Source organism: Protopterus annectens, chromosome 10.part0 (genome assembly GCF_019279795.1).
Source record: "Protopterus annectens isolate FY-2018-M chromosome 10.part0, PAN1.0, whole genome shotgun sequence".
Classification (NCBI taxonomy): domain Eukaryota; kingdom Metazoa; phylum Chordata; order Ceratodontiformes; family Protopteridae; genus Protopterus; species Protopterus annectens.
The window spans coordinates 1,453,869,767-1,453,895,614 of NC_056744.1; the positions used below are offsets into that span (position 1 = coordinate 1,453,869,767).

Genomic DNA, 25,848 nt, shown 5'->3' on the forward strand with positions numbered 1-25,848 from the left:
TTTGTGTGAAGGACATCTAATTTATTTCACAGTAGAACAGTAGGACTCAAAAGTTTTTAATAGACTAATACATCAATCCTTTAAGGTGTAAAATTGGCTGAAGGAAGGCCATTATAATCTGTGAAATAATATGACATTGGTTATTCTTTGGGTGAGAATAGTAGAACTTTAAACACAGGAAATATGAAAAATAATTTTTAACCACGAGGAGGGAATCAAGTTCATAAGTTAAGTTCATTTAGCACTGTTGAGATCCAAAGGCAGTCTAGGAACATAGTTTGCTTCTAGTTATACATAATTTTGTACTTGGCCTGTAGTATAACCTTGCCTTAAATTGGTTAATATTTGCAGGTGCCCTAATCTCAGCTGGGAGTTGATTTCGTAGCCTTGATGAGAAAGTAGTTATCTTTTTGTTCCTAGATTAACTAAGTGTAACCACAGACTTTGTGTTACTGTGCTTATGTTTTTCCCCCACGGTTTTAAAATTCCAGTCCAAACATTGCCCTCAAAGATTCATTTCAAAAGCTTTTTGTGCAAAGCAATGTTTACCATTTATGAATCTTTTTTTTTTCTAGCTGTTTTTCCTCACTTGCTTGCCAACCATCAAGCCTTCCCTTATCTAAATGTATTCCCTTTCTTCATTAGGGCAAGAGCCATTTGGAGGGGCCTTCATTCAGGTATACATACAGGGAGTTTGTGCTCTTGCCAACCTCATGAACATCTGTATCCATCTACCTGCAGAAGACCGAGGTAATCCAGTAAGCTTGAGTCAGATCTGGTATCCCACCTGTGCTCCAGAGGAGTACAAAGGAGTAGTCCAGATAAAACCACTTTAGCTGTTACATCTAGGAGACTCTATTTCTGATGCCCTCCCTGTGGAAGGAATAAAGGCATCTTTATTCTTTTATCTGGACTAATCTTTTGTTGTCTGCACTTAACCTGCAGAAGGGTATGGGCTTCCTACATCACAATGCCCTCCCCCTTCAAATTTGCACTCCCATGTACTCGCTAATGAAAGGTTTAGCTAAGCAATGTGCCATAAGCCTGTCCTCTGAACACATGTTGGAATGCTGCTCCTTCACATTGAGATTGTCCTCCCACCTTCTTTTCAAGATGGGCATGCCTATTCTTCCATGCCACTGCTGGGTTGCCTGGGAATAGTCAGGGCTTCATCTCACTATGCCACTGGCAGTCTTCTTCTTTTGGCTTTTCCCGGTTAGGGGTCGCCACAGCGGAACTCCGGTCCGCTAATGACTGGCAGTAGATTTTTACGGTGCCAGCTCAACACCCAGTCTTCAACTAAGGCACACCCATTCACACATGTCTTTCGAATGCCACTCGACCGCGGGGAGGGCATGCAGACTCCACACAGAAGGCGCTCCAGCTGAGAATCGAGCAGGAGAACCTCTTGCTGTGAGGCGACAACGCTACCGCTGCACCACCGCGGCTTCACTATGCCACTGGGCAGGAATAAACCTAAAGTTTATACTAGAGATTCCAAATTCCTATAACCTGTTAGAATGTGCACATTCTGTATGTGATAGTATTCATTTGGCATATGTTGTGTGTGTTTATTCAAACGTTCATTTCACTCATGGTATGTACACACGTTGTTCACCCTAGGCCAGTACTAGCTTAGTAACAGATTTAAAGTCAAATGTCAAAGTCAAAAGTAACTCTCTCATTTAGATCTACACAAGTGTAGACTAAATGAGATTCTGTGCAATCAGATCATCATGGGACAGACAGAAAAGAAATCACATACATAGAAAGATGTAATTTAAAACAACGTATAATGATACTACCACTATCTTATAAATTAACTCTACACTTAAGTATATATCTCTGTTTATTCCTAGAAACAAACACTTGTTAAGATACTAAAAATACACATCTAAATGCAAAGTTCAAGTAATAGTATTGCAGATAAGCCATGTACCACATTGTGGGTGAACAAGCAGATAGCAGTAGCAGCTGAAGAAAAAATATTATAAATTGTAATGGTTGGCTGGGCGTAATAAGTAATAAAATAGTATTGCACAGTGAATGGGAAGTCCCAACTTCCTGACCTGTCTGTGATCAGACCTAATTTTGGAATTAAGAAGTCTGATCACCTTTGGACAAAAACTGAATCTAGTTGTCCTGCATCAAATACTGTGGTGTCTTTTACCCGATGACAGGTTCATAAACAGGCTATTTGCCGATGAATTGCATCATTTAGTATTTTGGTGGCTCTGTTTAGACTTTTCGATGTATAAAAATCCTGGATTGTGGGCAGACTAATGCCACTTATCCTCTTGGCAACTCTCACCACTCTTTGCAGTGATTTCTTATCTGCAACCAAACAGCTCCCATACCATACCAAAAAAACTGGATGTTAGGATGCTTTCAGTTGCTGCTCTGTAGAAGGTAGGTGGAAAATGCTGACAATGGTAGTTTCACCTTTTAGAGTCTTCTCAAAAAGTGGAGACATTGGTGTGCTTTTTTCACTATGTGGTAGGTGTTCCTGGACCAAGATACATCATCAGAGATATGAACTCAGAGGAATTTGGTACTGCATACCCTTTCCACCTTCTCGATGTTGATCATGAGTGGTGTATGGGGTGTTTGCCTCTTCCTCTAGTCGATAGATTACATATTTCCATTATTTGCTTCAGGTTATTTATTTATTTTTTATTGTATTTATTTTACATTTGTTAACCGGGTTAGTCTGGCTGAGCTTTTGGCTCATTTTCAGCAGAGACCCAGGGAGAAAAGCTCCTCAAGACTTGAAAACAATTTATTAAATTTTAGTAACATAGTAGTAATAACAATCAGCTATAGGATCTTACAGGCAGAGACCTGGAGAGAGAAAAAGCTCATCAGGCAATTCAGTTATACAGAGTATTAACAATTGGCAGACAAGTATGTGAGTTGTTACAAACAAGGTTTTAAACAATTAGCAGAAGAAAATGTGACTAGTTACAATATTATTTAAGCTGCTTAGAGCAAAATGAGTTAATAGTTAGGCAGATGCTTATTTAAAGTGGGTAGGATCTAGTTGTATAGGAGTTTGGAAACAAGAAAGGAAAGTAAGAATGGCTAGTAGGAGATGTAGGGGAGGTAGAGTATAGGAGACAGACCAGACAGGTTGTTTTGAGACTGTAAGAATTAAGAATGGTTGGAGATAAAGGAAGGGAAGAGGTAGAAGAGGCAGGGGAAATAGTGTTAGAGATACATTGAGTGAGGTGGTGAATAGGTGAAAGGATGGTGGTTTCAGGGTGGTTGGCTACAGTGGCAAGACCACTTTGTTTTTAGGTATTCCCTTGTGGCTAATTTGAAACTTTTGCTATGCTGGAGGGATTTTATTTCTAAGGGGAGTTGGTTCCTGGATATAGCTAGGTTATAGTTATAGAGAAGGCAGCCTATCTTGGTTTTGGGTTTGTAGATGTCTAGTAATTCTTGATTTGATTTGAGCTGCGTAGCGTCCTTGCAGGAAAATATTTGCATATGATGGTGGAGGGGCTGGGGCAGAAGGAGGGTAGGTAGAGTGGATGATTTGTAGTTGGTATAGATGGAGTAGCTGAGGGAATTCTAGCCGGTCTAGTTGCTGTAGTGCTAAGCAGTGGTATGACTTGCAGGTTTGGTTAGCTGCAAATCTGGCAATCTTATTATAGGTAGTTTCAAGCTTGGAAATAAGTGTGGGTTTAGGTTTGTGAATATGTGGCAGCTGTACAGGAGTGTTGGGAGTAATAAAGCCTGGGAGAGAGTTATTCAGGCAGTGTTAGTTAAGTTTCTTGCTACAGAAAAGGTGTCCCAAGTTTCTGATGAGTTCTTTTTACCGAGTTAGTAATGTGGAGATCCAACTTAAGCTGATCATCAATTGTAACACCTAGCAATTTAATACTAGATTCAGCTGAGATGATGGTGTTGTTGCAGGATAAGATGGTAAATATTTTTTTGAGTGTGATGATGTTTTTAAGGAGGAAGAGTAGGAGCTTAGTTTTTTTTTTTTGGATTAAGTATTAGTTTGTTATCACTAAGCCAAGTCTCAGTGCTGTGGAAGGATGCCTGGGTAGTTGAGTGGAGGTCAGTTGGGTTGTCGGCAATGGTTATAACAACTGAATCGTCAGCATATTGCGCAAGAGATGAACTGGGGACAAGAGGAGTAGAGCAAGTTGGTGAAAATATTAAAGAGTAGTGGTCTAAGTCTGTACAGTGAGAGGGGAGGATAGTGCAGAGAGCCATTTAACTGATTGCTGGCGTGTAGAGAGATAGCTGGAGAACCAGGAGATAGTAGGGGTAGAGAAATGTAAGTTAGTGAGTTTATCTAGAAGGAGTGGGGTGAAAGACAGTGTCAAAGTCTTTAGAAAGGTCAAGGAATAGGCATGAGACAAGTTTATTGTTATCCCGAGCTAGGGAGACTATGTTGATGAATGATATGAGTGCAGTAGTTGTACTATGCTTGGGACGGAAACCATGCTGTGTGGGTGTGAGAAGGTTTTCCTGGTGAAGATAACGCATTACCTGCTTGTGAATGCATTTCTCTAAGATTTTTGAGAGTGGCGAGAGTATGGCAATTGGTCTGAAGTTGGATATGTCTGAGGAGTTGCCCCCTTTGTGAATGGGTAGAGTAAAGAAATTCTTCCATACAGTGGGAACATAGGATTCAGAAATGGATCGGTTGATTAAGATGGATACAGGATAGGCAAGAGGTTCAGAGGGAATCTGCAGGAAGTAAGAGGGTAGCTTGTCAACAGATGGGGAGCAGGGTTTAAGTTTAGAGAGTAATGACTTTATTATAATTATAGCCAGGAGGAATGATTTCACTGTCCTGATGGTGTGGTTTTAACCATGTTTCAGTTAGGGTGACTATGTCAGAGTATAGTTAGCTCCCCAGGCATGGAAATGTTCTTCGTGTTTCAATGTTGCAGTCATTACATTAGGGTAATCTGCTGGCAGGTTGCCCTCAGTCGGCCTGATTACCAAAGTCTTGGGTCCTGCGTCAGTTGCTGTCCCTTCTTCCATGAAGTCAGTTCGTCAGGGGTATAATTACATGCAGCCGACGCCATTACATCAGTATTTCTTGCTGTACGGTGCGCGAAGCAGAAGCAGTTCGCAAGTGCCGGTCGGCCGACTCCTGAAATTTTTGTTTTCGAGTTTCAGAACCAAAGTCTTCAACTTAAAGCTAAGTACCCCGTTGGGGAAACTTTTACTTGCTCCTTACCGATGTCAGTAAAAGTTAATAATTGCATTACTTGTGGAAAGCAAATACCTCCCAATGATTTTAATTTTTGCTGTATTCCTTGCCTAGGCCTTCACCACGACGTACCTTGCTGTCAGTTTTGTGCTTTATTTAATCAGCGCACTATCCGTCGTTGGTACATTTTTGCCTCTAAATATTTCTGTTCTCAGTTTAATTATCCAGAAATGACGTTGGTTAGCCATCCGACTACCGGGATTCCAAAAAAACACAAAGATAAAGACAGAGGCAGGCTGTTGAGGTCCAAAACTGCCGACGACGCTTCTCCTAAGCCAGTCGCCAGTTTGCCGGTACTCAGTGAGGTGCTTTCGCAGCCCCTGATACCTGCTACGTTTGACTCACAGGCCTCTACTGAGACCCATTTGGATTCCGGTATGCCACGAGATACTTTACCTATGGAACCCGCGGATGTCGCTACCTTGAATGGGTCTGGAGCCGCTGTGCAGGCACCGGCTTCTGAAGGTATATTCAGGCTTACAGACTTGTATATTAAACCGACTCTACCTTCTATACTAAGGCCTAAATCTCGATCTATGTCTAAAAAACTGATGCCCAGGCCACATGTTCAGGCCCCTATGCCTAAAAAACAAATGATCAAAATGGCTGAAGATCTTATTACTCTAATTAGGGGTAGTCAAACCCCTTCTTCTAAGAGGCCTAGGGCTGAGCATGACTATGAATCTTCTGATCAGGACTCTTATTTCTTCTGATTCTTCTGATGACCTGGATTTGTCCATACCTACTTATTAGGATTCTGATGCAGAGGATTCCATTCCCTCTGCATCCCCCCTGAGGACTTTTCTTTTGGGGAAACTTTACATACCTTAAGGGAGCATTTCCACTGGGAAAGTCAGGAATTTTCTGAATCAAAAAAGAGACTTAGGGATTTCCTTCTTCTACCTCAGCATAGGCCTTTGGCTATACCTCCTGTATTAGACATTGTTGATGATGTGTTTTCGGAATCCAGTATGGCCCCTGATTCCCTGCCTCCAGCTCCTAGTAAACCTGACAGATACTACTTGGTTCCTGAGAACCAAAATTTCCTTTTCAAAAATCCTGTTGTGGTTCCAGAAACCATTTCTCAGGGGCCCAAGGGCATTAAGGCTTCTACTGCTAAAAATCCTACCCCTTCTGATAGAGACTCCAGGGCGCTGGATAGATGGTGTAAAAAGGTTTATACTTCTGCAACCTTGGCAATCAGGGCTTTAAACTGCCAATTTCATATGTTAAAATATCAACAGCATATTATTGGACTGCTTAAACAGAAAATGATGTTGATATCTGACTGTGTGGAAAATAAAGATTTACTGGATTTATTGCATCCTGCTGAACAAGTTGGAAAACATACTTTGCAATGTGGTTTTGATTCTTTACAGGCTTCTTGCAGGGCTACTGTTACTGGGTCTGTGCTTAGAAGGCATGCTTGGCTTAAGGAGCAATCTCTGCCTGACCATGTTAAAGCAAAATTGTTGGATGCTCCTTTAAATCAGGACCGCCTGTTTGGCAATAAGGCTGAAGAAGTTCTAAAAAAGATGGAAGATAAAGCTAAATCAATGCAAACTGTAAAATATTTCTTGCAAGTGCAACCTCCTAGATTTAGTAGGCACTGGCCTACTAAGAATTGGTCCTGTCTGGCTCCTTCCAGATCCTCTCAAGCTAAACCCAGACACACCAAAAGCACCAGGTTTCACTCCCAGGGGACTCTCAGAACTAAGCAATGGGGGCCTCCACTTCCAAATCTGGAAATAACAAGACACCTGCTATGGTAAACAGTCTCAATGACATTCCTTTAAAATTACCAAGCACTTACCTTTTAGCTGCCCCTTTGCAGGGAAAGATTGCTCTTCATGCAAAAAACTGGGAACTCATAACCCAGGACAAATGGGTTTTAAATATAGTGTCCTAGGGATGCAGATTTCATTGCCACACATTGCCAACACCAAATGGGTGGCCAGACCTTCCCCCAAATCAGTGGGCAGAGGCTCAAAAACAAGTACTTTCCCTCTTAAACATAGGGGCTACTCAACTGGTTCCAGAAGAGGAAAAGAGACAAGGTTTCTATTCCACGCTTTTCCTGCTACCCAGAAAAGACAAATCATGGTGTCCAGTTCTGGACCTGTCTATTCTAAACACCTTTCTGGACATTCCAAAATTCAAGATGCTGACTCTTCACAGTTACTTCTTATGCTAGGCAAAGATGCCTGGTTGGCAACTCTAGACTTAAAAGAAGCTTACCTGCATATCCCAATCAGGGAGTCCTGCAGAAGATACTTACGCTTCAAAGCAGGCTACTTGCATTATCAGTTCTCTGCACTGACCTTTGGCTTATCTACTGCGCCCACGGTATTCACAAAGTGCCTGACTCCAGTAATTGCATTTTGCAGGCAAAGAAATATTCAAATATATCCATACCTGGACGATTGTCTAATTCAGGCAGGAAACTAGCCCATACTTGTAAATCATCTGGCGTTTGTAAAAAGGGTTCTAACTTGTCTGGGGTACACCATAAACGAAAAGAAGTCACAACTGGTACTCTCTCAACAGATTACATTCCTGGGTGCAAGCTTGAATACAACTGCCCAGATGGCTTTCCTCACACCAGAAAAAAACAAATTAATTTGGTAACTTACTTTACAGAAGTGGCCGCAAAAAAACTGCTATCTCCAAGACAAATACTGCAAGCCTTGGGGTTCGTGGCCTCCTGCATTCTTCTAATTCCATATGCAAGACTGCATATGAGGAAACTTCAGTGGTACTTAAAAAGTCTATGGAGTCAACATTGTCACAGCCTGGAAACAATGATTCCTATCACACCTTGCTTATGCCTGGAGTTCCTATGGTGGGCAGAGGCCTGCCACCAAAACAAGGGACTGCCATTCACACTACCCCCTGCCGCCCAAACCCTAACTACAGATGCATCAGACTATGCATGGGGGGCTCACCTGGCAGGGAAGTGCATTCAGGGCAAATGGAACCCAAATCAAATGCACGTACATGTCAATCAAAAAGAAATGTTAGCTGTACAGAATGCTCTGACAACCTTCAAGGATTACATTCTTCCACGACAACTAATGGTAAAGGCAGACAGCACCACGGTTATGTGGTACATAAACAAGCAGGGGGGTACACATTCCTACCCCCCTCTGCAGACTAGCCATGGCATTGTGGAGCATGGCCTTGAGCTACCAAGTGCACCCCCAAAAACCTCAATTCCTGCCAGGAAAATTGAATACACTGGCAGACAGACTAAGCAGTAATCTCATGGACCCACACGAGTGGAAACTGGAACAACGGATTTTCAACATGTTGACAAGCAACTGGGGGAGCCCAGACATAGAGCTATTTGCCTCCCACCAGAACTACCAGTTGGACAAAAAAGCCTGGAAAGTGGATGCTCTGTCTTTCAGCTGGAAAAACCTATCAGTCTATGCCTTTCCTCCTCTGCCTCTGCTCTCCAAAGTCCTGCTAAAAGTCAAACAGGAGAAACCAAGAATGATTTTGATTGCTCCAGACTAGCCACACCAACACTGGTACCCACTCCTGCGCAGTCTGTCACAAATATCTCCATGGCACCTGCCTCAGACACCTTCCTCAGCAGGAGATCCAATTTCTGCACCCTCAGCTCCCAACATTGAACCTTGCAGCCTGGCTAATCACTTAAATTTGCCCTTAGCATCCCTCAGCAAACCTGTGATTGATGTCATCTTGGAGGCGAGAAGACCTAGTACTAGAAAATCTTATGCTGACAAATGGAAGAGATTCTGTGCCTGGAACCAATCTTTAGGGATGAGCACAGCAGCACCCAATTTACCTCAGATTTTGCAATACTTAACTGAGATGCTTCACAAGGTCTTGTCTTTTTCCTCTATTAAAATCCACGCTTCAGCTATTTCAGCTCACTAAAACACAGAACCACCCCTCTTTTCTCATCCCCTGCTCAGGCAGTATCTCAGAGGTGCAAGGAACTTGAGACCACCCAGAGAGCTCCTACCCCTGCCTGGGACCTTAACTTTGTTTTGGAAAAGCTCACTCTGCCTCCTTTCGAGCCAGTTGTTACTGCAGACTTAAAATTTCTTTCCTGGAAAACAGCCTTCCTCTTAGCAATCACTTCAGCTAGAAGGGTTATCTGAATTACAGGTCCTTATGGCAGTGGAGCCTTTCATCATCTTTCATGCAGACTATGTTATCTCTGAGGACCAACCCATCCTTCATGCCCAAGGTGGTTTCCAGTGTGGCTCTTAGTCAGTCCATTCATTTGACAACCTTCTATCCCAATCCACAAAACAAAGGGAATGGGATTCCAAAATGGCTGCTGACTAGGAAGCACTGTATTTTGTGTGCTCTTAACACTATCAGATAATCTATTTGAATCACCTGTCGCCACATCATAAAAGGATCAAAAAAAGGGTTTTGCCAAACAGTACTGGATATAACCTACCTACCTTCCAAAGAATTTTGGTGATACTGCAGTTTGGAAAGGCTGATACCTCCTCTCTTCATCCAAAGGGGTATTAGTACTCTAAGCCACATGTGTCTAGGCCAGACAGCAAATACAAAGAATCTACAGAAGCACAACAAATAAAGGAATGTAAAGAAAGAAGAGGATACAATAAAAATATTTCTAAGATGGATTCAATGGAAGCACAATGCTCAAAAACTAGACTTTTATTAATCTCAGTGCCAGAGAAGGAAATATCTACCAAAAGGCAGAAAACAGCCTACCAAGCAGCCTCAAAAAAATAAGGGTGAGCAACCCTTTACAATTGAAGATCTTAAGGCAGCACTTTCACCACTTCAGTCTGAAAATACAAACCTTCTCTTCAAAGTTAACTCTTTTTGGCAACAACCTGGAACAAATCATTACCAGATTAGATCAAAATGATGCAAAAATACTGGAAAATGAAATCAAAATACAGGAACTTCAAAAATATACTTCCACAAATGAAGCTCTGATAAAAGAAATGCAGCAAAAAATAATTGATCTGGAGGCTAGAACAAGGTGTAATAATGTGCTGATCAGAGGTGTGCCGGAGAAGTTTGAACAATCACAACTGTCCTCTGTAGCTCAGGAAATTATTGGTATCTTACTAGACAACAAAGATCTTGCACAAACATATTCAATCAAAAGAATCCATAGAGCACTGAGAAAATCTCAAGCAATGGATATGCCTAGACAAATTTACACAAGGTTACTTAATGCTTCCCATGCACAGTCAATCCTTCAAGCTGCTAAATCTAAGAAGTTGGTGCTCTGGAGAGGTTTTTAAAATTACCTTTGCTCAGGACTTGCCATTCCCTATTAAACAAGAAAGACAAACTCTCTCGCCCTACTGCAAGTTTCTAATTAACATATCCATCAAGTTCCTGATGAAGTACCCTGCCATTCTATCATTTCAATACAAAAGCGTAATGTACTCTATAAAAAATCAACAAGAAGAGAAGGCTACATTTACTAAGGCTTTTGGTGAAACTCCGACATCCTCTTAAATTACATCAAACTGTTTCTTCTGTATGCCTCTTATTTGCAACAACAACTTCCTAGTATGTAAGCTGTAACAATCTTGTTTTTTCTCAAAAATAAGAAAAGTGCATATAAGTTCCTTTTACTTACAAATGATGCAAACCTGTCCAAACAACTAATCCAAGAAATCTCAGCTTTTATTCTAACAGATCGCTCGTTTAATCTCACCAAAACAGCTTTTTCTTACCTTTAAATGAGTTCCGTTTCCTGAGGCCATTTCCAGGCTCCCATCTCGACACTCGTAAAGTAGGCCAAGATTTCTGGGTGTTCTAAAGGTCCCTTGTGGCCTCTGTGTGCAGCAGGTTGTCTGGTCCCACTGGAATCACTTCTTCAAATGCGCAGGTTTCATGAGAAACAATGTGCGCCACTGCTAAATCGAGACTTCTGCTTTTCTGTAATGAACCGAGAAGCAGGAACAACAGAGTCCTGGTTAAAAAAAAAAAAAAAAAAGAACAGAAATTCAACTAAATACACGTGGAGATAAAGAAGGCTACAGACAGCTATAAATACCTCACAAGAGACTTTACCGAAGATCGGAAAGGTTAGAATGAATATTTACACATTAAAGAAAGTTTGAAGAAGTTTGCAAGAAGATTAGTGACAAGTTAATACCGTATTTTGTATTAAATAAAGAAATGGTCTGTTTTTGAAAGGAATGGTGAGCATTGAACCAAATGAAGATGCAGTAATAGTGTATATAACATAATTTGTGTTTGATGTCATGTTAACAAAGTCATGGTTTGTGGTAGTATCTGCAATTTTCTTTTTTTCTTTTTTTTTTTTTTTTTAAGGCTATATTACTTGTGGCTTTTATTTGATAAATGTGTCAGACAACTGTTATTACAAAATGTTCAGTAAGGTTGTTGTTAAGCTATGTTTTAGCTAATAGGTCAGAATTTGAAAAAAAAAAAAACATATTTAGATTCTGTTTGAATAACAGCTTAAAGTTTTGACAATACTATGACTCTCCTTTACTAAGCATGACAGAAATGTTTCACTATCAAAAATTGTTCAACACAGATTCATAAGGAGATAGCCTACTACTCTTTTATAATCGGTCTTTAAATGTTTGTTTTTATAAAGCACAAAAATGGTTGGTTTTCAAACATATGGTAAAAAGTAAATCTGACTCCCTGTAGAGGATGAAGAGACTTGTTATAACTTTGTATGGGCTGTTATGTTCTTTACCTATGGTTAATAGTGGAGCGTTTATTTGAGAAAGGGAGCTCAAATGACATAATATAGTGGTAGAAATCTTACATATCAAGTCTAGAATTTAATCTTACATTTGGGACAACAAGGTGCAATAAGGTATATTTACAACATATGCACTATATTTGCAGCATTTTGCTGTTCTGCTTAGTTTCTGTAGTTGGAAAGTCTTTAGACATGAGCCCCAAGACAGTGGTTTGCAAAACAGAGCACAAGACACATATTATGGTCTAAATAGTTTGAAAAAAATGCATAGGTAAGACTCTGTATAGGGATAATTTGTGAAAAATTAAAAATAAATGTAACACTATGCTAACTACGGTTACTGTATGTCACGGAGAATTATACATACGACGCATGTAGCAAGACACTGCGTGTACACACACATAAAACAGCCAAAGGGAATAAATAGCTGCAATATGGATAAATACCATGTACCCTGTGAAATTGTTACTAGGTTTTAACAGACCACTGCAGATAATTTTAAGCATTACAGTTTCCCAATTTAATGTACTAGAATTACTGTAGAACCTATACTTGGGGAATACTTGTATGCTTTAGTTAACAGAGTTAAGCACACGTATACACCTTACATTCATGATCTTAATCCCCAAAGTACTTCTGGGTTTGGTCCCTTTCAATGGTGTGTAATCAAAGTAACGCACTTCTGACTCTGTTATTAACACACTGGTCTAAAAATTGTATACAGCTATCTATCTTGTGGGTTATTTTGGGAAATTGTGTGTAGTTGTCTGTATGTGTGTTGTGTGTGAAAGTATGGGTGTGGTATTACAAATTTACTTTTATCATTGTTACTTGCGTACAGATCAGGATTGTGTCAGTAATAGGTAACATGATTTTCTAGCCCTATATGCTGAATAGTTAACAACATCTCTTCATCTTGTTAATTGTTATAGGGATCAGAAAAACTTTACATACATTCTCAGAGAGTTGGGTTGAGTTATACGAGTTATATTTGGTTGTGAAAACAAATTGACAGGGGTAAGGGACACTATGTGATGTTCATACCTATAGTGTAACGAGTAGGTTATTCATGTCTTTAATCAATACTCTTTTGCAGTATTACTGATGCATTACACGCATCTGTAGTCGCTTGACTTAGAGTTTGTAAATAGACAAATGTTTTATTTCTTGTCGTCACCCTTTACCTGTTGTATGGTAAACTATTATTGTTTCAGGATTATTATGTTAACAAATCACTTCATATACATGTCTGATTTTGACTATCTGTGTTCATATATATGTCTCTGGTTTTTGCATATATAGATTTTCTGGCCTTTGGAGCAATATAAAGTTTAGTAGACACTTTTAAACGGCCTAATCTACATCCTATATAATAATAATTGTACTTCATTTAGGCAGAAAGAGGAATAGCACCATTGGTTTTTTATCTTTCCATAGTTTATTATTCAAAGTAGTCAAATTTGGTCATATAATATCTGGTTGGTTCCATCTACAAGACCTTGCTGGGCAACAGGCATCTTCGTACACTTTAGGAAGTACGGGTCTAAAACCCCACTTGATAAGGATAAGTGAAAGGGAGCCTCAAATATGTCTTACCAGTCAGAGGCGCTATTAATTCCCTTGGAGGTTTGCATAATAGTTAAGGTGTTTACCTTACAGACACAAGATGCAGGGTTTGTCTCTCACATGGGATAATTGGCTAGGCTTAAAATGGCCCACAAGGGGACTTAGCCTAGTACTAATCTTTGAACCTATGACTTTAGAGGTTAATTCCTTATAAAGGCATCTTTGAGTCAGAGCTGTAATCATACAGGGTAGATACTATAGGGTGACTTTGCTGTATGGTCATATGAGGATAAGTATGATCAAGATGTATTATATTGTTACGTAAAACCCTATCTGTTCGTATCAAACAATATTTGCTGATGTTTACTAAATGTTAAAAAGTTATGTTTTTTTTTTTTGTATACTGTTACATTAGAGCAGGAAGCACGTGAATGTGTAGTAAGTTGGATTTTGGAATGTTAAGAAATTTTTGTAAAGTAGTTAAATATGTAAATAGTGCCTTCTTCCTTTCTCTTTCAGATATTTGTAGAATGTGGTTAAGCACGGGTAGTGATCTGAGAGAGGCGACTGTCACTCTTCTCTACTTTTCTTCTATTCATTTTTCATTTAAGGGAAACAATTCTTTTTACCTTCATTCTATTTGCCTACTTATTCTTAAGTTATAACACATATGCCCGATAACTCCCTTCACTTTAAATATTAAAAATACCAAACCCTTATCTTACAAGTTACTTGGATAAATGCTATTGATAGACTCACGGAATATAAAGGGGTTTGCAGAATAATAAAAAAAAGAATTTAGTTTTACATCTAATCCAGAAATCTTCATTTGATATTACTCTTATCCAGGAAACGCACATGACTACAGCTCAGTGGTCAAACAGTGCTAAAAAGAAATGGATAAAACAGATTGTAATGGGTGGGGATAGCACAGTATCCAAGGGGGTAGCAATAATAGTTAAAAAAATCTTTCAAAAGATCAATTATAACTTCTGGTTGGGACCCAAATGGGAGATGGTGCTATCTTACCTGTTTTATACCGTCCTGTAAAAAAGAAATACTTGTAGTAAATGTTTACGGTCCGAGTATACACCAGTCTTTGTTCCTTTATGAAATCTTCTCGCTCGTTGAAAAATTTAACAATCATCTACTGATCCTGGGGGGGATTGGAATACTACAATTAGACCTGATTTAGACAAAACCTGTAAAACCAATGAACAACCTTTAAGTACTACTAATACTATAAGAAATATGTTGGAAGTCTATAACTTGTTTGATCCTTTTGAACTTTTTAGGAATGTCCCTAACATTAGTAACTACACATTCTTCTCCTCTGCCTTCCACAAATCCAGGTCCAGGATAGACTTCTTTTTAATATCAACATTTTTTACCTCCTATGATATAATACATAGTTGTGACCCCAGAACTATTTCTGATCATGCAAAAATGAATCTTCATTTAAATACTTGTAAACATAACCATTTGAACTCCATCCCTATAAATTGGTCACTTAATCCAAATCTCTTGAAAAACATGATTATCCATAGAGAAATTCAAGAATTCCTGTCTCAGACATTTACCTCTTTTGATATGTCTGATGTGCCCATAGATCTTCAATGGGCGGCTGCCAAATCTACTTTAAGGGGTACCCTTATTCAAAAAGCTTCCCTAATTAAAAAACAATCTAATTCCCATACTTTGGTGCTAGAAACAGAACTAAAAAATCTAGAATTAGAACTTCAAACTAAGTTCTCTCCCGACATTGAGAAACGAATATCCAACATTCAAAAGCAACTTCATGAACTACACCTCAGTCAATACTCACTTATGGAATCTAGACTTTACCATAAGTATGCTGAATGGGCGCAAACGCCTTCGAAAATTCTTGCTAGGATTATAAATATCAGACCCCCGCCTACTAAAATGAATCACATAATCTACAAGGGTCGATCATATTTCACAGATAAGGAAATTATTCAGGTTTTCCAGGAAGTATATGAGGAAATTTATGGCCCCCAAATACTTGAATCACCAGGTCTTCAAGACTCTTTACTAAATGAGTTACACTTTCCTAAAATAAGTAAAAATCACTCTAATTTACTTAAGGCGCCTATAACCAGAGATGAAATTTTGATGGCCATAAGCAAACCGAAGCCAGGGAAAAGCCCCAGGTCCAGATGGTTACGTGTCAGAGTTTTACAAGTCCTTCAAGCAAATTCTTGCATCCATTCTGCTGAAAGTTTATAATTACATTATTCAATTTGGCATCTCGGATTTATATCTTAATAATTCTAAGACCATCCTCATACCTAAATCTAATGACAACATTACTAGCACAAATGGCTACCATCCAATTGCCTTAATTAACATCGACATAAAGATTTTATCTTCTGTCTTAGCAAATAGACTAAAAAGCGTATTACCACATATTGTTTCACATGACCAGCTTGGTTTCATGAACAATAGGCATGTTTGGGACAGCACTCTAACCATTGAAGCCATAACATATATAACGAATCTTGACAAATCCCACAAATATGCTCTTTCTGTTGATGCCCAAAAAGCTTTTGACCGGGTAAACTTAAAGTTCCTCTTTAAAAACCTGAAATACTTCTCCATCCCTGACAAATTTATTAAAATGGTTAAAACCCTCTACACTAAGGCTTCCACTTCCCTAAATATAAACAAAAAAAACTCCATGCCAATCCAGATTATAAACGGAACAAGACAGGGTTGTCTGCTCTCACCCTAACTTTTTAATATTTATCTTGAAGTTCTATTGTTAAATTTAAGTCAGAAAACATTTCATCGTTCAGTTTACCTATATAAAATACAAGTGAAATACACACTGCCTTTGCAGACGATTTAAACATCTATTTAGAACTTCCCCCAACGGAACTTGAAAAAATTTTAAACTCTATAGACAAATTTTTGCAAATCTCAAATTATGCCATTAACCCAAACAAATCAATAATCTTTCTGCTAAACCCCCTCGGACACAAAGAATTTTTCATTCCAGAAATATCAGTCAAAGTTAACTATTCCCTAAAATATTTGGGTATAACCTTCACTCCCCCAGCAAGAGCTAATAAAGTGTAATTTGTACAAACTTAGACTAAAATCAATGAAGATCTCACAAGATGGAAGAGTTTAAATCTTTCTCTTCTCTCAAACATAGTTATTGTAAAAATGAATATCTTGCCCAAACTTCTTTTCCACTTCTCCGCTCTTAATCAAAACATACCGAACACTTTTTTTTTTCAAAAATAAAAGTTACACTAGGAAAGTTTATTTGGCACCTTAAAAATGTTAGAATCAGCTACAGTGATCTTACACTTCCCAAAGATAGAGGAGGATTGGCATTTTCAGACTTTCTGTCATATTACCAAATAATTATTGCCAGTCGTATTATACACATTGCTAACTTCCAACAATCAAACAAGGACTGGAATCCCTTAAGGCAAAATTGTACAATGCCCATATAAAATCAATCCTAGAGCAATTCTTTTTCTGAACAATAAAACTCTTAAAGAGCATAAAATTCACCCTACATTAATAAAAAATATAAATGGGTTCCAATCACTGATAACTTCCCTTGGCTTACGATACTCCCTAACAATGGCCAGCCAGTTCATCTTAATCCAAATCTTAAATTGGGTAACAGCATGTTAAATCTTGATACTTACCCTCTCATTAAGAACTGTACAGTTTGGGACTTCTACTCACTTAAAGACTTACCATTTAATGAAATTATGTCCTCTTTGATAGAGAGCAAGAAGTACTATATAATAATCAAACAAATGTTTTACCTAATTTCTTTGATCACTGACACAAGGTCAGTTACCCCCACAGAGTACCATCTATATCAGTCTCTAATAACCCAACTTCTATCAAGGTCTAAAATGCTTTCCAAAGTCTATAGTCTAGTAATAAAAATAAAACACAAAGGCAAGTTACTATTTTCTAAATATTGGGATGGAAAAAATAAGGAAATTAAACTTAGCCAAAAACTCGATGTGATTGATGCTACAATAAAGCTAACCCCTTTCAAAAAACTAATTTATACCCAGTTCATGATAAACAGCAACGCATATCACACTCCATCATTCCTAAATAAAATTAACCCAAACAGCTCGCCTTTTTGTCCAACTTGCCCTAATTCTGTTGCAGACATACTCCACATTTTGTGGTCCTGTAAAAACTTGTATAAACTCTGGTGCTCCTTAAGAGCACGACTGGAGAAAATGGGTTACATGAAGTCAATCCTTTCCTGGGAAATGGCACTATTAAATATCTATCCAGGTTTGTTTAAATCTGAAACTAAACATATCATAGTGACACTGTGTGCATTACTCAAAACTTACATTACCCTTAACTGGCTAGACAGAACCAAAATGTCCTGGAAGGATTTTCAATCGATGGCTGTTAAACATGTTTTGGCAAGTAAACTAAAAACTACAAGCAAAAAGAAGTTGTTACTTTCAGAAATATTGGAATAACCTTCTGGATGTTCTAAATCATTATCCTACTTACGTTGTTCTCCATTTCTCCTCCTACTATCTGTAAATGCCTCTTCCCCTCATTTAACTTTCTCCAGCAGAACCTTTGTAGAATTACAATTATTGCGACCCTTTATGTTATCTTTTTCTTACATTTGTGCAGGCATTACATTCTAGTTTCTTTATACTAATTCCCTCCCACTTAGTGACAGTCGCTTATATATATTGTATATAGTTAAATCAAATAAGATTTAGGAATATTGATATATCTTCACAATCCTGTACAAACAAATACCTCTCAGCAAATCCTTTCTACACTTTCCTTTTGAGTTTGTAATCAGCTAGTATCCTATTCACTTGTTTAAAGAAGCTAAATATTTCTTTTTGTTACATCAGTACTGAATGTATTTGTTCTCAAGTAGGATTGTATGAAGATTTTTTCATTTATCTGTTTTGAACCTATTTGTATTGTGTGAATTATGGTTTTGTTTTTGTATTTGTGTTTAAAAAAAAAATGCTAATAAAAATCAGGTTGCAAAAAAAGAAAAAAAAAGAACAAAGGGGAATGGATTCTGCATTCCTTGGACAGAACTAAATTTCGAAGAAAATCTGAACAATTGCTAGTAGCATTTGCTGCTGGGGCAGAGGGAAGGCTATTTCAAAATAAACCATTTCTAAATGGATAAGCCATTGCATTAATTTCTGCTATAAGCACCATGGAAAACCTATCCCCCAGGGGATCAGATCTCATTCCACCAGGGCTGCATCTACTTCTGCAGCCTTTTTCAGAGGTGTTCCTACCAGGGATATTCTAGAAGCTGCTACCTGGAGTTTTGTACATACTTTCACCAAGCATTATCATTTACCAATGTTCTCTAAATCCAGAGCTGGCTTTGCCACTGCTGTCTTGCAGGGCCTTATAGCTGGTCCTAATGCTGTATAAATTCCTCCTCCCAACCGTAGCTTTGGGAATCTACCCAAATGTAATGACTGCAACAGTGAAACACGGAGAACATAGTATAGTTGTGTACACTTACCATAAATGTAGATGTTCGAGTGTATTCACTGTTGCAATCCTGGTTACCCTCCCTCCAGCCCCCTGTATTTCTCTGACTATACCTCCACTTTCTTTTTCTATGTTTAAAAGCCTTTTTGGTGTATTTGCTTTTGGCTGGAGGTATATTTTTGTGTTTTTCATTTTATTTGCTCCCCATTTGGGGGGCACCTGACATCTGTGGCAAGAAAAACTGATGTAATGGCGTCAGCTGCATGTTTTATACCCCTGACGACCTGATGTCATGGAAGAAGGGACAGCAACCGATGCAGGACCCAAGACTTTGTTAATCATGCCGACTGAGGGCAACCTGCCAGCAGATTACCCTAATGTAATGACTGCAACAGTGAATACACTCGAACATCTACATTTATGGTAAGTGTACACAACTTTACTTTCTTGAACTTTATTTACAAGGCTTCTGACATTGATAGAGCAGAATTGTACTTGTTTCTTTGGGTTGGAAGGGTTGGCAGGTTTAGATACAGGGGGGTATTTTTCATGGTAGTGTCTGTAGGGCCTGGGTTAGGATGAATGTCACCAGATAGAAGTAGAAGTTCATAGTGGGGTTTTAATTTGAGTAAGTAGACTTTGTTTTTTTGTTTTAAAGGGGAGGGGGGAATTTTTTTTATTTTAGGAGTGGGAGTGGTGGTGGGAAGGATGGAGGGACAAATTAGTAGATAAGGGTTGTGGTGTAGTACTTGAGTTAAGAGTGGTGTTTGAGGGATGGAAATGGGGAGTAGGTAGTTGTGAGTGATAGGAGGTGAGGTGATAGAGTATAAGGAGTAGAGAAGGTAAGAGTATAGTTTGAGTTGTAAGAGACATGTCACTTTATGGGATGTAGAAGAGAGGATGAGAGGAAGGGGTGGGAGTAAGGTATAGTAGTCTTTGATATTGGATAGTAGGTATGTGTGGGGAGGACCAAAGAAGGGGGGTAGTATGAGAACAGGAAGTAGAGGGGTGGGGGATTTGGGAGAAAGTGAGGGGGTGTGATTGTATGGATATAAAGGTAATGATATGGGGGGTGGGAGGTGAGCGAAGTGAGCGGAGCAGGTCTACACCTTCCAGATAGAACTTAGCTAAAAAAAAACTACCAGCTATTCCAGGGACACTTACAAGAGATGCTACACCTGGAAGGCTTTCAGCTGCAATTAGAGCAAATATGGCATCCAGGGTTTTTAAAACCTTTGGTGTGTTGTACCTGGGCAATCACTTGGGGGGGTGGGGGGGTGGGGAAGGGAGGGAAACCATGAAATGGAATTTAAAGTAGCAGGAGAGAATCCAAGGCACTCTGCTAACCTAGCTAATTATGAAAGGACAGCCAAGGAAATAAGGTAAACATACAGACACCCTTGTTCAAGGACCGGAAGGTTTCTCCAAGAAAAGCTGTGTGTAGGAGTACACCACAAGTAGAGGTTATATGCTGCTTACCAGTCTGCAATGGCAGATTTTATTCTCTTTTATATTTGTATACCCCTTAGCTCATTGTTTGCTGCACACAATGTAGCTAAAGATAAAAGCAGTTGGAGACTTTGCACCTCTGTTTAGTGTTTAGTGAAGAACAAGTATTGAGGAAGAGGGACTGAAGGCTATGACTATTGAGAGAGGCTAAATACCTTAACATACAACAAATTATCAACAGTGAAACAGACGAAAGGGGTGGGGTGGGGCTAAGAGGAAGATTTGCAGCTGATTGCCCCTGAGGTATGCACTCTAGCTGACTGCAACAGATTTTAGCAAGGCGTAACAGTAGTCACAAAAGCTGGCACCTACACTACACAAGTGGCAGCAACAAGGTTCCTGGAGTTAAACCTGGGGCTGCAGTCTATTTTTGGATGATTGCTGGTTTGAGTTTTCTTTGCTTTTAGCTGGAGTGAGAGGATTCCTTGCTCACACAAGTGGGGGTGGGGGCCCAAAGTGATTAGGTCCTTAGTGGCTCTAAAAGTTGCAAAGAAGAGAATAGGAAAGAATGTAAGACTAAAAGCAACAAAATAAGGACATCAAAATAAGCACAACCATCATAAATAGTGTACAGAAAGCAGAACAAGTGAACAAAGCCTATTAGAAGTCATCAAAAGAAATACATTCAGTATCTGCAACCAGTCTTATTCAGCAGCAGTCAATATAACTAGTTAGAATATCCTATTACCAGGCAATGTTGCAACTATGTAGCAGTTTCACCAGTTTACCATAAATATCATTCTGCACTTTACAATGTACGTTTAACGTACAGAAACAGAATGTACAGTAGCAGCAGTGTAACTGGTTGGAATATACTATTACCAGACAATAAGTCAACAATGTAGCAGTTTCACAGGTTTACCATAAATATCATTCAGCACTTTACAATATATGTTTAACGTACAGAAACAATATACAGTAGCAGCAGTGTAACTAGTTGGAATATACTATTACCAGACAATAAGTCAACAATGTAGCAGTTTCACAGGTTTACCATAAATATCATTCGGCACTTTACAATATATGTTTAACTTACAGAAACAGAGTACTCAGTAGCAACAGTCAGTGTAACTAGGTGGAATATACTATTACCAGACTATATTGCAACAATGTAGCAGTTTCACCAGTTTACCATACATATCATTCAGCACTTAAAAAAGAAAGAGCATTTCTACCTTAGCACTATCATTTAGAGGAACTGTGAATCAGGTTTACTGAAATTGGGAGCAAGCAAAAACAAAAACTGGCATTGCCGTACAGAAGGTGCTTATTGTACATTTATTTATGTTCAATTTATGTCCAAGTAGATTTTCTGTATGTTAATTTTAACAGAGTAGCTGTGTACTTCCCCTAAAATCCTTGGGTGATGTGAAAAATGCTCCCAGTTTAACTACATACTTAAAAATCCAACATTTGCAAAGCAAAGCAATCTTTATTGTCATTCAACCATAGAGTACAGCTGAACAAAATTACTTCAGTCCAAGCTCATGTACCATAACATAATAGCACAACACAACACAGCTACATGAAACAGTAAAACAGATATAACACAGCAACAGTCAAAGAGCCAACTGAAGATCAACAACATATAAATAGTCCTTTTTCATCAGTGCAACCGCCACTACCTGCAGTCAACCGCTGCTACTTACAGTCCCCGACCATCCATAGTAACTTACAGTCCAACATTCCTCCTTCTGACCCTCTCTGACCACAGTCTATAAATCACCTCTACCTGCAGGCCGAACTGGCCTCACTGACTACACCATCACCAGCAACCACCAAGCCTTCCTCTTTGCCGACACCACAGACCATCACCCAGACCATCTCCATCTCCATATTCCATCACTTCAACCTTCGCCGCATTCAAGGAATCCAATTCCAAAAAGAAAACAGACAAAACTCCATTTCCCGTACTCCACATCAGGTTGATCACTGTTGCAGGGCTAACTTCCACCTCTCCACCTTATTTTGTTGGAAAAAAAACAGGCGAACAGACACTACTGCACATTTTGACATCACCAGCATCCTCATGGCAATGCCCGCTCACTAGACAGCAACAAGCAGACTCACCTGATACACAGCAAGACAAGAAAACAGAAAATGCACATCGAGAGCCAGAGAGGCAACTGCCATAGAAGGTGCAGCCATCTTGACATTGTATTTGTGGGTGATGACAGAAAGAAAACAAAGTTGAAATAAAATCATTCTCAAGACAGATCCCTGGTGAGAACTCACATTCACCATGGTGCAATCTGAGAATTTTTCCATGTCTTTACACTCTCTTAACTCCCTAACTACTTTACATAGCCAAATAATGTATAAGTTGACTTTTTTGCTGTTAAGTTACTGCACAGGCTATCCAAAGTTTAGCTGTGTTTAGATATACAACAGTAACTAATTACCAAGTGCTTTGCTTTCTCATGGAAATCAGCAAGGCTTGTTTAGCTTTTCCTGCTCTCCATGAACCCATGTTAGGGGATGTCTGTCTTGTATACCTTTGGTCTCCATAGGTTCATAGGTAGGTACTAGGCTATTGCCCTAGGGCCTATATAAGCCTAGCCAAAAAGGTACCCTGGCTTTTGCCACCCAAGAAAATTATTTTCCTGTGCCCCTGTAGAGCAGAGCCACAGAAGTGATCTCCAGGGTGAATTTCCTATCTCCCATCCAATCATCAAGATTTTTCTTGAAGAGTCCTAATTGAGGACCTTTGTTTGATATAGATAGTTTGTTCCAGAGTATGGGAAGTCTCTGGGACTGGAATCTTTCTCTCCAGCATGTTCTGTTTATTGTTGGTGATGAGGTTTAGGTCCCTAGAGCATGTAGCTCGGAGGGATTTGGATTTCTTTAAGTGGAGCATGTCCAACAGCTCTGGGTTTGACATAGCTTTGTAAGTTGGGCAGCGATCGCCACTGAGTAGGTGATATGCAACGGAGTAAAGCTGAAGTTTTTTGAAACGGTCTGCATAGGGCATCTGTTTGAGGCTGGTAATCCTCTTTGTGAGGTATTTCTGCGGCCTTTCCAGTTGTTGTAGATGTCTTGTGAGATACATACCAAAAGGGGTGCTGTATTCTATAATGGGTCTAATGAGAGATGAGTAGAGGGGAACAATGACCTCTCTTTTCCTGGATGAGAAACCTTTTGTGATGAGATGCGCCACATAGAAGGATTTCCTGACTACTGTGGCGATGTGATTATCAAAGGAGAGACTACTGTCCACCTGTTTCCCAAGGTCTCTTATCACACTCTTGGTGTTAAGTAGACTACCACCTATGTGGTAGTTCATAGGTACTGAGTTTTTACCAAAAGGGATGACAATGCACTTTTTGGCATTGAGCATGAGGCCATGGCTTTGACACCAGGCATCTGTCTCCGTGAGGTCCTTTTGTAGGATGTCCACATCGTTAGGAGTTTCGATTATGGCTCCTAGTTTGCAGTCATCTGCGAACTTAGTTAGCCAAAGACCTTCTGTGTTAGCCTGTAGTTTAGAGAAGTAGATACCAAACAGGAGAGGACCCAGGACTGAACCCTGTGGTACTCCACTTCTCATTGGTCTGAAGTCGGATTTGGAGTCTGCTACTTTCACAGTGTGGGTTCTGTCAGTGAGCCAGTTTGCACCCATCTTGTGACATAGGGATTTATACCTAGTTTATTGAGTTTATCTGTAATTCCAGAATGGGGGATGGTGTTGAAAGCCTTGGCGAGATCTAGATAGGCTGTGTGAACCACCTCACCCTCATCTATGGCTTTGGTGACCGCTTCAAAGAAGTCTGTCTGGTTTAGGAGACATGATCTTCCTTTTACAAACCCAAACTGGGTGGGGTCCAAAGTTTGGAGATTACCAATGTCATTGTTTATAAGTTCCATTATGATACGTTCAATAGCCTTTGCAGACCAGGCTTGTCAGCCTAATGGGGACTGCCCAGGGTCCATAGTGGCTCCTCCTTTGTGGAGTGAGATGACGGTCGCTGTGCACCATTCAGTGGGCACAAAGCCTGAGGTGAGGCTATGATTGAACATGGTACTTGGGTGGGGTGCCAGGTCGTTCTGTAGTTCATGTAGAACGCAGCCTGGGATGTTGTCAGGTCCCATGGATGTTGTGTTCTTGGCTTTGGAGAGTGTGATTTTTACCTGTGCAGCTGTAATTGCAGGAATTTTACATTCTTCTGGTATACAGATCTATCTATCTGCCAGGATGTTGGAAATGTCAGTTGGTTCTGTATATTTAGTGCCATTGTGCTGTAACTCAGAGCAGATCTGAGTGTTGCCATTGAGATTCTTGACATAGCTATAGAATGCTTTGTGGTTGTCTTTAGAGTCAGTGGTGATTTTGTTTTCATAGCTAGCTTTGGAGGATTTAATGAGGGATCTCAACTTCTTACTGAGACTGACCAGGGAGTTCTTCCAATCATGGGATTTTAGTCTTTTTTGCAACAGTTTCTTTCTTCTGTTGTAGAGTTTCTTTATGGCAGGGGACTACCAGATTGGCTTCCTTTTTTTTGGAGGATAGCATCTTGGTTCTGTTAGGGATTGCACGATCCATGCACTCATGTAAGTGCTTATAAAGTGCATTTGTGTAGGATTCAGCAATTGTACCTCTATTATCCGTCTGCATGGGTGTTGTGAAGTTTGCCACTTCTGTCTTAAGAAGCATGAAGTTGGCTTTGGATACATTTTTTGCAGTGGTTTCCCTAATGGGGGGGGGGGGTTGGATGTCGATGTCTAGGGTGACTAGCTTGTGGTCGGATCTGACCAACGAGGAATTGACCTCTGGTGTAGAACACCAGTTGCCCATGTTAGTAATGATCAGGTCTAAGATATTGCTGCCCTTGGTGGGGGTGTGGATAAGTTGATCCGAGGTGTTGGAATTTATGAATTCCAGAAAACTTTGAGCAAAAGAGTTGGTATATGAGTAGTATTCCCATTTAATGGTGGGATAGTTGAAATTGCCCCTTATAAGGGTGTTAGGTTGTACCCTAATATTTTCCAGTGTATCAAGAAATGAGAGGGAATCCTGGGGCATGGTGGGGGATCTGTAGCAAGCAACAATTTGGATTGGGGTATTGCCCAGAGTTAGTTGTACTTGGATAATCTCAGATGCATTATGCTAAGCAACTAGCCTGGAGGTGTCGATATCCTTAATGAATATGGACATGCCTCCACCTTTAGTGTTTCGGTCCAGGTTAGGTGGCCAAAAAGTGTGGTATGAATTATAGCCTGGTAATGCAGGGGTGCTCTCTGGAGCCTTGAACCAGGTCTCTGTCACTGCACAGATGTCGATGTCCTCCATTTTAAGGAGTGCCTCGAGTGA

At 39.6% G+C, this 25,848-nt stretch overlaps 1 protein-coding gene across 2 annotated transcripts in view; it reads left to right on the forward strand.

Annotated features, from left to right (window-relative positions):
- Nucleotides 1-25,848, forward strand: part of EPS15 (epidermal growth factor receptor pathway substrate 15) — a 2,462,763-nt gene that overhangs the window by 2,084,816 nt on the left and 352,099 nt on the right. The gene's annotated exons all lie outside the window — the stretch shown is intronic.